At 35.0% G+C, this 14,785-nt stretch overlaps 1 pseudogene; it reads right to left on the reverse strand.

The window, feature by feature from the left end:
- Nucleotides 1-5,177, reverse strand: part of LOC138154861 (WW domain-binding protein 2 pseudogene) — a 91,368-nt pseudogene extending 86,191 nt beyond the window's left edge.
- Nucleotides 5,178-14,785: the final 9,608 nt, after the last annotated feature.

Consider the following 14,785-nt stretch of genomic DNA (forward strand, 5'->3'; position numbering starts at 1 on the left):
TTAAGAGTTGTATTAGCTTCTACAAGGACTGTGATAGCTAATCAAGAAGTAATGATGTATAATAGCTATGAGTGACCAGTTGAGAATAGTAACAAGAATCCCCATTGGACCCAGTTGGATATGGTTTTATGATTGCTTCTAGTGATGATCAGCCCCACAGGAGTTAATAATAGAGAAGACAAAGATTGAGGCTGACCCTGAGTTGAAACCTGGTAGGGCTTGGATTTAAAAAATATAAAAGAATTAAATTGTCAAGAGACTCAAGGATGAAAGACAGTTTGTACTGAACTAGTCAATTATGGGATCAAATCAGTGACTAGAGGAAAGTGAAGCCCAAGCAAGAATGACTCCCTTCAAGTATTGAAGTGTTTTAGAAAAATCCTCTCAAAACACAACTATAACAAAACAAATAAAATTTTAAAATACTGAAAATAAAAATAAAATGACCAGTGTTTAGATGAATAATGCCCAATGCAACATTAAGAGTATGTAGCTGCTCAGAAGACCCCCAGAAAATGGTTTCATTACCTACATTACAGAAAATAGATGTTAATGATTATAAAAAACACGAAGTCATAAAAATCTTCCTTCAAATTCTGACTTTAAAACTTTATATCTTTTGGGCCATAGGCAAATCACTTAACCTTACAGAGCCTCAAGCAACTTTCTAATACTTATCAAATAAGTTATAAAAGCTAGGATTTGTACTGGTGCTCTCCAAGGAAATCACCAGTACTTGAAGCATTGATTACTTCTGAATATATGAGTTAAAGACTCAAACTGATACTAAATAGCTAAGTTACTCTCTGATCAACTTAAAATCCATGTGTTCCTTTGAAAATCCTATGCACCAAAACAATAAATGTTGCATCAAGGATAGATAACAGTAGAAACCACAACTATGGCTATGGTTAAGACATGGACATTGTGAATCTATATCATTGAAAAGAAATATTTTCCCAATTATACTGGGCTGTATGTCAATATTAAATACAAAGACCATTACAACTGGCACTCTTAGAGTTTGGGTACCAATTTTATTTTCCTGGCTATTCACTCATACATTCTTGAGCAGAAAACGTTTAGGCATCTTTTCAGCAGAGTCTCCTAGACAGCAACATTTGTACTTCAAATGTTGTTTGCCTCCAGCTACCAGTGACTGCAATATCCAACTGGCAATATATATCAAGGAGAAATAACAAGAAAAATAGATAAGAGGAAGCAAAAGATGCTATGTGTTACATTTATCCCATCATGTTGGGGCACTATATCATGCACCGTCGAGCAGTATATTTTATCAGCTTTCTTTGTTGATTTGCTAGACCTTGAAAATTGATATTCAGTCTGTCCTCGCAAATGTGCATCAGTGGCTGGTGCTGATTCACATCAAACTCTTTCACATTTTTCATATTCAGCTACTAAAACTGTATCATAAAACGGCAGAGTGCTACTTTCTAGTTACATTGGTATCTTCATATCACATATCATTTGAGAGACTAAACCTCACTCCCCACTTCTCAACTGCCTTTATTTAATAACCATCTAAGGGTCAAACAGGGAGAATGCATCACCCACATGTTTTTGAATTAACTGAGAATTCACCTATAATAAGTCTCCAACAAGTAGAACCTTTGGTTGTGTTCACATTCCATGGAAACAACATTGTAGGTTTCCCAAAGCTAAGACTTTTTTTTCTCATTATCTCTAAGAAAAGGAAGACATCTTATTTTTTTATTTATTTTCCCACTGTTTTGGTCTTTAATCAAAGGTGAGTTTTTTTTTTAATTTAGCATGAAAATAAAAAAAAAATATGCCTTTATTTTTCAATAGCAAGTAAGATACTTTATTACAGGATGATAAATCCCTATGCCAGAAAGAGAGTGACATAGATAAAGACAGAGAAATGGAGAGAAGCATTTAAAATTATGTATTTATATGATCTATATGGATATATATGTATATGTTTGTACATTTTTATGCATGTCTTTGCATGTTCTTTCTATTCATTATGCCATGCTGTTCTCATATATACTCAAGACCAGTCTCTAGAAAAGGAAAATATTTCTCTGATGGGTATATCTCTTTTATGATACAGTTTTTGCAGTAGAATATGAAAACTGTGGAATCGAGGGATACAGACAGATATATGTATATTTGTATGTATAGGTGTGTGTGTGTATGTAAAGGAATGGATGGAGGGAGAAGGAGAGGGAAAGGGAGAGAGAGAGATTACACAAATGCATGGGTACTTGCAAATACCCACACATATTGCTTACATCTATGGCTCTGTGACCTCACTCCTTTACTGGTGTTCAGAGCCCCTGGTGTGTAAACTCTCTTTGCAGCTTTGCAACTCATGGTTTAACTTGCACTATTGCTGAGAAGTAAACCAACTTCCCAGCCCCCCAGTTATCTCTATGAAGCATAATTTGGTTTTGTTTGGGATTTTGGTTTGTATGTGAAAGAATTATTGATTCTTTATCTTATATTTTATTTTGCTCTGTTATTTTATTCTATAACTATATTCTGTATACTCTATATCAGGGTTGGGCCTCTTCTCTGTGCTAAAGTTTAGCCTTCCTCTCCCTCTAGCTAGATATCAAATTAAACTTTCCCACAACTGCTATTAGCTAAAGAAAAAACTGTGTTCTCAATATTCACACAAAATATTAAATCAGTATTTCTGAAAAAGTTTGTGGCATATCCCTTAGAAGTCAGGACAACCTGACTTTGTCCTATCTTTAACAGGTAAGGTGGCCTCACCTAATTCCTTAGTTTCCAGTATGTTTTTGCCCTTATCAATAACCTCAAATTGTAGCCAAGACCTGTAAATTTATAAGGATATTCCTTAGAGAAAAAGAGAGGTGGTCCTATAACATGTAGGGGCTATGTCTGCTTCCTTTGATGCAAACAATAATGATCTTTCATCTCTATGATCAGGGTTAATAAGATGAATTCTGCTCTGTTCTTTTTTCTATGCTTAGAAAAATGCATTGCACCCTCACTTTGGGGTCTTCTGGATAGACATAGGGCTATTTGACTTATCCTTTATTATCAGGCCAGTTGGTCCTGTTAATAAAATATATTTTGCTCAAAGAATTGCCTCAGTTTATCCTTTTGGTAAATTTCAGTTGAAATATATATTTTCACTGGACCTATTATTATATTAATGCAAGGTACTCTCAGCAGTTAATTCCCCTTAACAATTTAGATCAATAAACAAGCTTTGCCTTATTAACTTAGAGCAGGCATTCTGTGTTTTGGACTCTTGGCATTCTAGTGAAGCCTATGGACCCCTTCTAAGAATAACATTATAAAATGTATAAAATAAAATATATAAGATTTCAAGTTACATCTTGGGACGAGGGAAGCTGTAATTTTTTCCCATTGAAATTAATGGACTCTTTGAAATCTATTCATAGACCCTCGATCCATGGTTTCCAGGTTAAGAAATCCTTATTTAACAGTTGGTCAATGAAAAGTTAAAGTGACTTGTTATAGGTCACGTGACCAGATGTTTAAGAACACGAAACCAAGATGTCTTGACTCTGAGACCAGATACTGACTTAAAAAAAAAAAAACTAACCTATAAAGAACAAATAGAAATTTAAAAGCCCATGTTGAGAAGTTCTGATTTTTTAATCAACAGTAACAATATCAAAATCTCTTATATAAGTCTTTTAGATGTCTCCAATCAGAAAATTATTGAAATACCACATTTGATATTTGCGGTTAGTCACCTTGTTGAGTTTTCTAATCCTATTTAAGAGTATATACACACACACACAAACACATATATACATGTACATAAATATATATATATACATATATATAAATATACATGTGTGTGGTGTGTAACATATATATATGTATATATATATATATACACACATATATATCCGTATCTACCTATCTATATACTACAGGCCTAAAACTAATATTCACAGAATGAGTATAAAATTCATTATTTATATTTCAGCCTAAATGTCTGATAACAAGGCTAATAATTAAATTAAGATCAATTTTGTTAATAGAACCAAATTCCCAATTTTACATATTTTCCTCATTTTCTCCATAACCATGATTTGGAACAAGTAGGATTTACAATCTTAGTATTTGCCAAGTGTAGCAGCTGTGGAGTCATACTTTAGAATTGCTATAGTCTTACAGGTAAAATTTGTTATTGCTTTTCAGAATGATTATTTCTTATAGCATGATAGTATTCCATTATAATCATATAGCATAAATTATTCAGTCATTCTCCAATTTCTGGAAATCCCCTTAATTCCACCAATTCCAATTCTCTTTAAAATGTTATATAAATGGAGATTTTTTTATCTCCTTTTTTCATTTGACCAACTAGGACAGCTAAATGGCATGATAGGTAGAATGCCAAGCCTGGAGTAAGGAAGACCTGGCTCAAATCTGGCCTCAGACACTTACTAACTGTGTGACCCTGAGCAAGTCGCTTAACCCTATTGGCTTCAGTTTCCTTACCTGTAAAATGAGTTATAGAAAGAAATAGGAACTCAAATGGAGTCACAAAGAGTCAGATATAATTGAAGTGACTTAACAACTTATTCCACTTGGCCACTCTCTTTTTTAGGGATTCTTTTCTCTAGTGAATTTTTGTATTGCCTTTTCTTCTGTTTAAGGAGTTCTTTTCTTCAGTGAATTTTTGTGTCTATTTTATCACTATTCTGGTTCTATTTTTTAAAGGGTTATTTATTTCATCATTTTTTGCATATTTTACAAAGTTGTTAATTCTCTTTTCATCATTTCCTTGTATAACTCTAATTTCTTTTCCCAATTCTTTCTCTGACAATTTTATTTTTCTCTTTAACTCTTCAAGAATTCTTGTTAGGTATGGGTCCAATTAGCATTTTTCTTTGAAGCTTTTTTGTAGCTATTTTCAAAGTGTTGCCTTCTTCTGAGGTTATGTCTTGGTCTTCACTGCCACTTTCTAAGCTTTTTATGGTTATTTTTTTATTTGCTCATTTTTCCAGCCCATTTTTTGACTTTGAACTGTTCTTTTCAACTGTTGGCTCGTGTTGGCGCAAGGAGGCATTATCACAAGCTTCAGGCTCTGTTGTGACACTCTCTTCAGAGCTTGTTTTGGGGGTCTGCATGTTTTTGATGCTTCCAAGGTGGTTTGATCCTGGAAAAGGTCTGGTCATGGTTCCTCACTACTGTCCTTGTCTGCACAATGGATTTTACTCAGGGAGTATCCCTGGTCTCCTGTAGCCACAAATGCTAGTGCTCTCTTGGCCTTAAAATTGCAGAGGTAGGTTTTGAACATAGGTCCTCTGACTTCATATTGAGGACTCTTTTTCCTGTGGTATGTTGTATTGCACCAATTTCTGGTTGTCTGCTCAGTCTTGACCCAACTGCCTTGTATGGCTCCTTGACATCTGTGGTCTACCCCCTGATAGCTTGCCCTGCTCATCTGAAGCATGTTGACCTGTCTCACTTTAAGATTTTTCATCTGCCTCCAGAGCCTTAGTTTTACTTTAATTAGTAGTTTTCTCATTCTCTCTGTGTCTGCCATCCTCTTGTTCCTACTCCAAGTTTCCCTAATTATATCTGCAATTTTTCTTCACATGATTCAGATAACAATCAATAAATAACTTCATATTGTTCTTTAGACAGTGTATATTAACAATAATAACCAATATTTATATCATCATTGAAGGGTTACAAAGTGCATTAAAATATTCTCTTCTTTTATTTTTCTCAACAATTATAATCCCTCTTACAATCTTTATTTTACAGAGGAGGGAGCTGAAGCAGACAGAAGTTAAATATAAGTTACTTGTCAGTGTTCACAGAACTAGCAAATGTCTGAAGTTGGATTTGAACTCAGGTCTTCTTGACTATAGGTTGAGTGTTCTAAACACTGCATTATAATAATAGCAACTAATATTATTTAGTCCTTTATCACTTGCTTTTAAAATGACCTTAATATTTATCAAAACCAACTCTCATTTTCCACATGAAGAAACTGATGGCCAAAGAAGTTAAATGAATTGTATAAAGTCTCAAAAGAATTAAATGGTGGAGCTATGTCTTCTGACTACAAATCCCATGTCCTTCACATTGTATTCTACTTCCTTTCAAAGACACTTTGCAATTATCCCATAAATATCCCAACAACCATGGGAGGTAAGTCCTATTATTTTCCTCATATTATAGATGAGGAATCAAAAAGGCAGATTTAATGACTATTCCAAGGCATTATTTGAACTAAGATTGTTATTACTCCAAGTCCATTACTCTATCTCATACATTATAGCCTACTGAATAATAGCTTCCATTCACATAATGCTTAAGAAAGTGCTTTCCTCAAACCACTTTCTGAAATAGGTTCTGAATCCCAAAAAGCAAATGTTTGTAACAGAAGAAAAGTGGGGTAAAATGTTTGTCACCTACAGGTGATTTGTGGCTCTGGCAGCTACTTTTCCAATTCATTTTTCAGTTTATACTATTGGGGGAGAAAAGAAACTAACCACAAAAACAAATTAGATGCAGAAATTCATGAAATGAGTTAAGGGAGACCTGAACCCTAGGGGAATTCATTCCAGGTTACATTAATAAAACTGCAAATGTAAAATACAGAGCATCATGAAATTCAGAGCTTAGACTTGAAAAAGTAAAATTATCTTACCCACCTGCAGGTATGCATTATGTTATATTACTAGCTAAACCATTAAATTTGGCAGAACACATGGGCAAGACAGTGATTTTACTTTCGCTCTTGACCTATCAGTCTTGTTCAACTCTTGTTCATCCTTATTATCAGCCAATTTTTGCAGTTTCAACTTTTCTAAGTGTTCTCCTCCTTGATCATTTATTTTTTTTTCTCTTCTCTACAAATATACTTCTTCTGGAGCCAAGGACAGAGCCTAATCAAAATGGTGAAGTAGAAAGAAAAAATAATTAATTTCAGCTCTCCTTTCCTTGAAAACTTTCTGCCCCTCAACACAGATGCCTTATGGTTCAGAATGTTTCCAGGATGCCAAAGTATCCCCTACTGAATGATCTCATCAAAATCTGCCCATCCCTTTTCCCCTACCACATTCTGTAGTCATCTATGAAATAGAATTTTCCTGACTTTCCTCTCCCATTAAAATATACCTGTTCCACATATAACTAGATAGCATAATATATAAAAAGGAAGGGCAGTAATTTTCTAAGAAAACTTGAAATCTAAAAACTTCAACAACCACAGAAAAAATGGATTACCTACATATGAGGCAACTTAATCTGAACTGACAAGAATAATCAAAAAAACACAAAATAGATAAAAGGCTCATGAAATAATATCAGACAACCAAAATACTTGGGACTCTTATTAATCAAACTCAACCCTTAGCCTAAAAGAGATGTATTAAATGCAGTAAACAGAAAAAAAATGAGATTTCATGCTTCACACTCCAGCAGTCATAATCTCTGCCTAGTCCCCCTACCATAGGAATGAATCAATTGCAAAATACAGTCTTTTTGTTCAGCCATGCAATGTAAAGCAGAATGAAGGTTAAGCAGTGGAAGATAGTAATAAGAAGATACAGCAGTGTATAGAACTGATTAGAGGATTGTAAAGTTATAGACATGTATGAGAGAGCTAGAATTTCTTTACTTCCATTTTAAGGAGGCCTAGTGGCCATTCAGTGGTGGAATTAAGTGTAGTGAGATAGGAAGAAGAGTCAATAATGAGAAAATAGTTAGAGAAAACTTATTAGCAACACAAAAAAGGGGGCAGCTGGAAAAAATTTTAAAAAAGAGAGATGAAGGCCAATCATAAGATTACTCTTAAAAATAGAATTCAACAAAGAACCTCACAAAGATAGAAGAAGAACAACCATAACACATGGAACAACATATTATGAAAGAAAGTGAACCGAAAATCTCTGTTGAAAAAAAAATTCTGTGGATTTTCCAGTGATCACATATACAGAAATTAAATCATAGTAAAAACAAAACTGAAGAGAGATTTAAAAGAGAAATGAAACCTTTTTAAAATTAATTTTTAGCTTACACCATTCAGTTCCACAAGATTTTGAGTTTTAAATTTTCTCACTCTCTCTCTTCTCCCCCTGCCTTTCCACGACAGCATGCTATCAGATACAGGCTCCACATACACATTCAAATTAAATATATTCTCACATTAGTCATGTTACAAAGAAGAATTATAAGCAATGGAATGAACCATGAGAAAGAAGAAACAAAACAGAGAGAGAGAGACAGAGACAGAGAGAGAGAGAGAGAGAGAGAGAGAGAGAGAGAGAGAGAGAGAGAGAGAGAGAGAGAGAGAGAGAGAGAGAGAGAGAGAGAGAGAGAGAGAGAGAGAGAGAGAGAGAGAGAGAGAGAGAGAGAGAGAGAGATAGAGAGAGAGAGAGAGAGAGAGAGAGAGAGAGAGAGAGAGAGAGAGAGAGAGACAGAGACAGAGAGAGACAGAGACAGAGACAGAGAGACAGAGAGAGACAGAGTCAGAGACAGAGACAGAGACAGAGACAGAGAGAGACAGAGAGAGAGAGAGACAGAGAGAGAGACAGAGAGAGAGAGAGAGACAGAGACAGAGACAGAGAGAGACAGAGACAGAGACAGAGACAGAGAGACAGAGAGAGACAGAGACAGAGAGAGACAGAGAGAGACAGAGACAGAGAGAGTAGTATGCTTTGAACTGCATTCATACTCCCTAATAATTTCAATGGAAATGCATAGCATTTTCATCATTAGACTTTTGGAGTTGTCTTAAAACCTTGCATTGCTAAGAAGAGCCAAGTCTATCAAAGTTAGTCATTACACTGTGAATTTAACTGTGTTCAATGTTCTCTTGCTTGTATTCCCTTCACTCAGTATCAGTTCATACAAGGCTTGTCAGGTTTTTTTGAGGTTTGCCTGCTCATCATTATTTATAGTACAATAGTTTTCCATTACATTCATATACCACAACTTGTTCAGCCATTTCCTAATTGATAACATCCCCTCAATTTCCAGTTCTTTGTCACTACAAGAAGAACTTTTATAAATATTTTTGTACATGTGGGTCCTTTTCCCATTCATATGATCTCTTTGGGATAGAGACCTTGAAGTGTCATTGCAGGGTAAAAAGGTATGCATATTTTTATAGCCATTTGGGCATAGTTCAAAATTGCTTTCCACAATGGTCGAATCAGTTCACATCTCGACCAACAATGAATGTGTTCAAATTTTCCCATATCTTCTTCAACATTTATCATTTTCCTGTTTTGTCATGTTAGTCAATCTGACAGGTGTGACATGGTACCTCAGAGTTGTTTTGATTTGCATTTCTCTAATCAATGGTGATTTAGAGCATTTTTTTTCATATGACTATAGATAGTTTTAATTACTTCCTCTGAAAACTGCCTTTTCAAGTCCTTTGACTATTTATCAATTTGAGAATGACTTGTATTCTTACAAATTTGACTAAGTCCTCTACATATTTTAGAAATTAGGATTTTATCAGAGATGTTGGTTGGAAAAATTCTTCCCAACTTTTTTGCTTCTCTCCTCATCTTGGTTGTATTGGCTTTGTTTGTACAAATACTTTCCAATTTAATGTAATCAGTACTATCCATTGTGCATTTCATGATGCTCACTATCTCTTGTTTGGCCATAAATTCTTCTTTTCTCCATAAATCTGACAGCTAAACTGTTCCTTGCTCTCCAAGTTTGTTTATATTATCAGTCTTTATAACACAATTGAATACTCATTTGAACTTTACGTTGATGAATGGTATAAGATATTGGTCTAAACCCAGTTTCTTCCATACAATTTTCCAGGTTTCCTGGGAGTTTTTGTCAAATAGTGAGATCTTTGAGTTTATCAAACAGTAGATTACTATAGTCATTAACTACTGTGTCTTGTGTACCTAACCTATTCCATTGATCCACCCTTCTATTTCTTGGCTAGTACCAAGTAGTTTTGATGATTGTTGCTTTATAATACAATTTAAGATCTAATATGGTTAGGCCACATTCCTTAGCATTTCTTTTCATCAGTTCCCTTGATATTCTGGATCTTTTGTTCTTCCAGATGAATTTTGTTATTATTTTTTCTGGCTCTATAAAATAATTTTGGTAGTTTTATTGGTATGGCACTGAATAAGAAAATTAATTTATGTAGAATTGTCATTTTTATTATATTAGCTCAGCATAGCCACGAGCAACTGATGTTTTTCCAAATATTTAGATCTGACTTTATTTGTGTGAAAAGTGTTTTCTAATTGTGTTCATATAGTTCCTGGGTGTGTTTTGGCAGGTAGACTCCCAAATATTTTATAATGTCTACAGTAATTATATATGAAATTTCACTTTCTATCTCTTACTGTTGGATTGGGTTATTTTATCTCCTTCAATTTTGTTAAAGTTGTTTAATATTTCAAGTAGGTTTTACTTGATTGGCTAGGATGCTCTAAGTATATCATCTTATCATCTGCAAAGAATGTTAAGGGTTGTTTTTTCTTTGCCTATAATAATTTCTTCAATTTGTTTTTCTCCTCTTTTTTCTAAAGTTAACATTTTTAGTACCATATTGAATAACAGTGGTTATAATGGACATCCTTTTTTTCACTACCAATGCTTCTAGCTTATCCCCATTACATATGATACTTGCTGATAGTTTTAGGTAGATATTACTTAGAATTGTCAAGAAGAATCCATTTATTCCTAAATTCTCTAGTGTTTCTAATAGAAATAGGAGTTGTATTATGTCAAAAACTTTTTCTGTAGCTATTGAGATAATCATATAGTTTCTGTTAGTTTTGTTGTTGATATGTTCAATTATGCTGATAGTTTTCCTAATATTGAAACAGCCTTGCATTGTTGGAATAAATCCTACCCAGTCATAGTGTATTATTCTGGTGATTAGTTTCTTAATCTTTTTGCTAATATTTTATTTAAATTTTCTGCATCTATATTCCTTAGTGAAATTGGTCTATAATTTTCTTTCTCCATTTTAACTCTTCACAGTTTATATATAAGTACCATATTTGTATCATAACAAAAATTGGTTGTATTCCTTCACCTATTTTCCCAAATAGCCTATGTAGTATTGCAATTAATTGTTCTTTAAGATTCAATTCAATTATAACTCCTTCTGGCCTTGGAGATTTTTTCATAGGGATTTCATTGATAGCGTGTTCAATTTCTTTTTCTGAGATGGGGTCATTAAAATATTTTGCTCTCTTCAGACAATCTGGACAATTTATATTTTTGTAAATGTTCATCCATTTCATTGATATTGTCAAATTTATGGGCATACAGTTGGGCAAAATAATTCCTAATTATTGTTTTAATATCCTCTTTATTGGTGCCGAATTCACCCTTTTCATTTTCTTTTTTTTTTCAAAATCTTTATTAAGTTCTTATTTACATCATTCATTTACACCAGATTTTGAGTTACAAATTTTCTCTCCGTTTTTCCCCTACCCATTGCCCTAAAATAGCAGTACCAGAAGATATCCCCTCCTCCAATCTGCTCTCTCCCATATCTTCTCCCATATGACCTTTGAGTTTTGCAGTAGGGCGTGGTGGATCTCTATGCCCCAGTGCCTATATATCTTATTTCCCAATTACATGTAAAATAGTATTAATAATGGTGTGTGTGTGTGTGTGTATTAAACATTTGATTTTAAAACTTTAAATTCCAGATTCATTCCCTTCCTCCCTTGCCACCCACCCTTACTGGGAAGATAAGCAGTTAAGTATAGGATGTACATGTGTAGCAAATGCAAAACATTAACATAGTAGATATATTGCAAAAGACTGACTATATTTCCCTCCCTCCTACCCTACCTCCCACTTGTTTTATTATCTACTTTGATCCCATTCCTTTTCAAAAGTGGGTGGTTTCAACTTCCCTCCCACCCAGTCTGCCCTCCCTTCCATCATCCCCACTCTCATCCCCTTCCCCCTACTCTCCTGTAGAGTGAGTTACAATATTTAGTGTGTATTTCATTCTAACTACAAGCCAAATTCAATGAGAATAAGGTTCACCCATTCCCTTTTGCCTTCCTATTCTTCCCCTCCATTGCAACCATTTTCCCTTGCCTCTTCGATATGAGATAGTTTACCCCATTCTGTCTTTCCCCATCTCCTCTCATTATATTCCTCTCTCATACCTTAATTTCACATTTAATTATCATCCCTTCCTATTAAATTGGTCCTGTGCCCATTGTGTATGTATACCTGTAAACATATATACACACATTCACAAATGTATTCATACACTAGTATACCTTCCAATATAGACAAATATATATATATATATATATATTCCCTTCAACTATTTTCATATTGAAAAAAGTTTCATCAGTTACAATTATCATTTTTCCATGTAGGAATGTTAATAGTTCAACGTTGATAAGTTCCTTATGATTTCTTTTCCCTGTTTACCTTCTCATGCTTCTCTTGCTTCTTGTATCTGAATGTCAAATTTTCTATTCAACTCTGGCTTTTTCATCAAGAATGCTTGAAAGTCCTCTATTCCACTGAATAACCATATTTTTCCCTGAAACATGACACTCAGTTTTGCTGAGGTGATTCTTGGTTTTAATCCCAGCTTCTTTGACCTCTGGAATATCATATTCCAATCCCTCCGATCCCTCAGTGTAGAAGTTGCCAGATCCTGAGTTATCCTGATTGTGTTTCCACAATATTCAAATTGTTTCTTCCTGGCTGCTTGTAATATTCTCTCCTTGATCTGGGAATTTTGAAACCTGGCTATAATAATCCTAGTTTTCTTTTGGGGATCTTTTCCACGGGGTGATCCATGAATTCTTTCAACCTCTTTTGCCCTCTGGTTATAAAACATCAGTGCAGTTTTCCTTGAGAATTTCTTGAAGGATGATTTCTAGGTTCTTTCTTTGATCATGGCTTTTAGGTAGTCCAATAATTTTTAAATTATCTCTACTGGATTTATTTTGTAGGTCAGTGGTTTTTCCAAAGAGATATTTCACATTGCCTTTAATTCTTTCATTTGTTTAGATCTATTTAACAGCATCTTGATTTCTCATAAAGTCATTAGGCTCCATTTGCTCCAATATAATTCTGAAGGAATGATTCTCCTCAGTGAGGAGAATTCTTTTTCCATCTGGCAAATTCAGCTTTTTAAGGCATTCTTCTCCTCATTGCCTTTTTGAGCCTCTTTTGCTATTTGAGTTAGTCTGTTTTTTAAGGTATTATTTTCCTCAGTCAGGCTGTTGACTCTCCTTTCATAATTTTCTTGCATCGTTCTCATTTCTCTTCCCAATTTTTCTTCCACTTCTCTTATCTGCTTCTTAAGGTCCTCTATGGCCTGTAACCAGCTCATTTTTTTTCCTTTGAAGCTTTTGGTGCAGGAGTTCTGACTTCACTGTCTTCCTCCTGTTCCTTGCTTTGATCCTTTTTGTCCCCTAAATAGGAGTCTAATGTTTGATTCTTCTGTTTGCTTTGCTTCCTTTGCCTGGTCATATTGCCACTCAGTCACTTGACCCTTCAGCTTTTTGCCACAGTAGGACTACCACCAGACAGGGGAGATTTTGTCCCAAATGCTGGGATTTTCTCAACTGCTGGAGGTATTAGCTGGGTGCCCTCTCTGAAGCTTCCACATGCTCTGGCAAGCTGGTCACACAACCCAAGACCTCCACCTTAGACTTCAATCCAGATCCAAGCAGGTTAAAGCAAGAGCAATCACCCCTCAGACTCGTCTCTTGGTCCCCCTACACTGCAGGCCAGGAGGTGAAGCTGCCATGTGTCTGCACTGCAGCCCTCAGTGGCTTTTCACCCCAGGGGCAAAAGCCGATGCACTCTCAACTACTGGATCCCAAAGTCCACATTGCACTGACCTCTCACTTTGTCCTTAACATCTATGTGTTGATAATTCTGTAAATGGCCACAGCTGCTGGTGATCTGGAGTTCCTCCAGCCAGTGGTTGGTCAGGCCTGCCCTGGGGCTAAAATCTTGGCTCACATGTGGGGCTTGGCTCCCAGAGTGCAGCACTGGCCGATCAGCTCCCAGAGAGCTGTTCTGACCGATTCCTGCCAGCCTGCCGGGCTGTCTTCAGTGGGAGGTTAGCTTCTCTATGTCATTTTATGGCTTCTGTAGCTCCAAAGTTTGTTCAGAGTCCCCTTTTACATGGATTGTGGAAAGTGGGAGCCAGAGCTGCTTGGAGGTCCTGTTTTTACTCCACCATCTTGACTCTGAAAAAAAAAATAAAACACCCTTTTCATTTTTTGAAACAGGCAATTTGGATTTCTTCTTTTTAAAATCAAATTAACCAAAGGTTTATGCTTTTATTGTTTTTCCCCATAAAAACACATCTTAGTTTTATTTATTAGTTCAATAATTTTCTGAATTTCCATTTTATTAATCTCCCTTTTGGTTTTTCCTATTCCTAATTTGGTATTTAATTGGGGATGTTAATTCATTCTTTGTCTAGCTTTTTTAATTGCATGCCCAATTCATTTATCTTCTCTTTCTCTATTTTATTCATGTAAGCATTCAGAGGCATAAAACTTCCCCTAAGAACTGCTTTCACTGCATCCCATAAGTTTTGCCATGTTGTCTCATTATTGTCATGCTCTTGCATGAAGTTATTGATTGTTTCAGTGATTTCTTGTTTGACCCACTCATTCTTTAGTTTTAGATTATTTAGTTTTCAATTGACTTTTAGTCTATCTTTCCATGGCCCTTTATTACATATAAGTTTTATTGAATCATGATGTGGAAATGATACATTTAATATTTCTACCTTTCTACACGGGGTTGTGAGGTTTTTATGCCC

The sequence above is a fragment of the Petaurus breviceps genome, unplaced genomic scaffold (genome assembly GCF_028583685.1).
Source record: "Petaurus breviceps papuanus isolate PSGF00001 unplaced genomic scaffold, PetGlider_PUasm1.0 91133, whole genome shotgun sequence".
NCBI classification, from domain to species: Eukaryota; Metazoa; Chordata; class Mammalia; order Diprotodontia; family Petauridae; genus Petaurus; species Petaurus breviceps.